The sequence below is a fragment of the Nematolebias whitei genome, chromosome 8, assembly GCF_014905685.2.
Source record: "Nematolebias whitei isolate Nwh7 chromosome 8, NemWhi1, whole genome shotgun sequence".
Lineage (NCBI taxonomy): Eukaryota > Metazoa > Chordata > Actinopteri > Cyprinodontiformes > Rivulidae > Nematolebias > Nematolebias whitei.
Genome location: NC_056505.1, coordinates 46,616,425 through 46,619,750, shown reverse-complemented (window position 1 = coordinate 46,619,750; position 3,326 = coordinate 46,616,425). Strand labels below are relative to the sequence as shown.

At 46.3% G+C, this 3,326-nt stretch overlaps 1 protein-coding gene across 1 annotated transcript in view; it reads right to left on the bottom strand.

Moving 5' to 3' along the window:
• The window catches only part of LOC119413708 (endophilin-B2), a 138,050-nt gene that overhangs the window by 129,738 nt on the left and 4,986 nt on the right, over window positions 1-3,326 (bottom strand). The window lies entirely within an intron of this gene.

Sequence of the window (3,326 nt, the reverse complement as noted above, 5' to 3'; positions counted from 1 at the left end):
CCCCTATTCAAAAAGGGGGACCGTAGAGAGTGTTACAACTACAGGGGGATCAAGCTCTTAACCTTCCCTGGTAAGGTCTATTCATGGGTTCTGGAAAGGAGGGTCCATCGGATAGTCAAACCTCAGATTCAGGAGGAGCAATGTGGTTTTTGTCCTGGTCGTGGACCACTGGACCAGCTGTACACCCTCAGTAGGGTCATAGAAGGTACATGGGAGTTTGCCCAACCAGTCTACATGTGCTTTGTGAGCTTGGAGAAGGCGTTCGACCCTGTCCCTCGGTGAACCCTGTGGGTGTGCTCCGGGAGTATGGGATACTAGGCCCTTTGATACGGGCTTTGTTAGGTCCCTGTATGACTGGTATCAAAGCTTGGTTTGCATTGCCGGAAGTAAGTCGGGCCTGTTCCCGGTGAGCTGGACTCCGCCAAGGCTGCCCTTTGTCACCGATTCTGTTCATAACTTTTATGGACAGAATGTCTAGGTGCAGCCAAGGTGTTGAGGGGATCCGTTTTGGTGAACTTAGGATTGTGTCTCTGCTTTTTGCAGATGATGTGGTCCTATTGGCTTCATCAGGCCGTGATCTATAGCTTTCACTGGAGCGGTTCACAACAGAGTGTGACGCGGCAGAGATCAAGATCAGTTCCTCCAAATCTGAGGCCATGGTCTTGAGCCGGAAAAGGGTAGAATACCCTCTCCGGGTTGGGGAGGAGGTCCTGCCCCAAGTAGAGGAGTTTAATTATCTTGGGGTCTTGTTCACAAATGAGGGAAAAATGAAGCAAGAGATTGATAGGCAGATATGTGGAGCATCTGCAGTGAAGCAAACACTGTACCGGTCTGGCGTGGTGAAAAGAGAGCTGAGTCAAAAGGAGAAGCTGTCAATTTACCAGTCGATCTAAGTTCCTACCCTCTTGGGCCAGCTCCTCCTCCGGAGGAATCCCAAGGCGTTCCCAGGCCATCTGAGAAACATAGTCCCTCCAGCGTGTCCTGGGTCTTCCTCTAGGTCTCCTCCCGGTGGGACGTAACTGGAACACCTCACCAGGGAAATGTCTGGGAGGCATCCTAACCAAAGTCACGATCCACCTCAACTGGCTCCTCTCAACGTGGAGAAGCAGCGGTTCTACTCTGAGTCCTTCCCGGATGACCGAGCTTCTCACCCTATCGCTAAGGGAGAGCCCAGACACCCTGCGGAGAAAACTCATTTCGGCCGCTTATATCCGAGATCTCATTGTTTTGGTCACAACCCAAAGCTCATGACCATAGATGAGGCTAGGGAGAGGGAAATCTGGGCCTCCATACTTAGGCTGCTACCCCCACAACCCGACTCCAGATAAGTGGAAGAAAATGGATAAATGGATGGATATAAGTTGTTTATTTTGCAAGTAAGTGTGTTGTTTTTTTTCCTCTCTCTATCCTCCGGTGAAACCAGACGTGTTTCCCTGTCTCCCACCCCCCACCCCCCGCTTCCCTGCTGCACTCTCTTGTCCTGTGAACCCTTAAAAAGCCTCTTTTTTTTCCTGCATACTTCTTAATTCGAAAGATCAGCTGGTCTCTAAATAAGATTTATCAACTTCTCCCGACAGGAGTCAGGGTAAGGAGGACCCTCTTACCTCGACGGAAACAAATTGGATTCATGACGACAACTGGTTATTTTGCTGTTTGGTTGGTGAATTCTGGATTGTCTATAAATTTGTGTGGATGTGTCGAAGCTCGACAGTGCTCTGACTGAATTTGGAGAGCTGCAGCAGGGAGCTGGAGCAGGCTGTTATCAGGACTGAACTCCCTGGCAGCACTCATGAATGGTGAGAATAATCTTGGAGAAGCTATGAGCTCGACTTTTGGCATAAAATATCAATTCGGCTGTTTTGGAGTTTCCATCAGAGAATATATACCAGTAAGACTTTAAAAGGCAGAAACAAGAATTTCACGAGTTCTGCCTGACCCAAAATGTGCCCTTGACGCCGGACTTATCTCAACTCCTCCTGGAATGTTTTGAAAACAACAAAGATGCTTTGACTGTTTCCTCACCCCTCCCTTCCCCAAGGCCGTGGACATGTGACAGAACCTCAACTGAGCTGATGATGAATGTCACCTCTTATCTGGACAATGGCTGAGGGGGGGTTGGGGGGGCGCTCTGGACTATGCTACGACTTTCCCTTACAAATTCAATGTTTTCACCGGCCTATATGTACATGTATAACATCTATTTATGTTGCTTTGTTGTGGTAGGTTTTTTTGATGCCTCAAATCGTGCCCTGTCTAGGACACAGTAGCTATGTTTATATGTGCAGAATTCTTTGACCGGATTGAAATGTGTTCCGTTTGAATAATTCAAATGTATTGTTTACATGGGCACAATCTGTTCATGACAAGCGTTTACATGCAGCGGGCTTTGTTCTGAACAGCAGTACTGACATGCGCAGAGTGGTAAACTCTCCTTAAAAAAAACACAGAAGAAGAAGTTCTACTTCCGGGGTGAACGTAAACAAACCTGAGCACCCAAAATGGACCTGCGACAGGTTTTAATGATGGTGGAGACGCTACTGCACTCCCTGACTGAGCTACAGGTGATACAGATCATTTTGAGCTCTTTCAAAGTTTGTAGTAGAAATGTTGTGTCGCTCACCAACCAGTTTTGCTTCCCTGACATGCTAATATTGTTAGCGTTAGCCAGGCGGAAATGGCAAAGTCGCACATGCGCAGTCAGGTCAGTTTTTCACGATCAGATAAAAACGAACAGATCAAGCGTTTACATGCGCACCGATCGGGTTTCGGATCGGCGTAAACCACCCGTTTCGTTCTGATCACAAAGTATATTGGATCGCGCCGAATACACAAAAAATAACCCGAACGGAGTGTTTACATGACACACTTTTATTCCGACCGGCCATTTGATCCGGTTACTTATGTCCATGTAAACATACCCATTGTGAGAGATCTTTTTTTTAAATACCATCTCTCCTCATGGTTTCTTCCCTTTTCTCATCTAAGCAAAATATTATTCTGAATAAGAATAAGAGGGCCACGCTATTTAATAGCCGCAGCTTTGTGCACTCTGCCCATCTTTCGGACGACTGTACATAACTATTCTCGTATCTCGGTGCAACGCCAATAAAGTTGATTCTGATTCTGATTTAGCCTTTAAGGTCAAGCTCTTATTTGACACCCAGTGAAGCCTTAGGTAATACAGTCAAATTATTTGAAAACTTTTTTGGGACACTTTTAGTGTCCCAAAAAAAGTTCCTTGTGCTTTTATTTTATCCGTTACCCTTTTATGTCTTTTACCTTTTATCTAACATTTTGCTGCTTTTAGATAATGTTTAGCTGCTTCT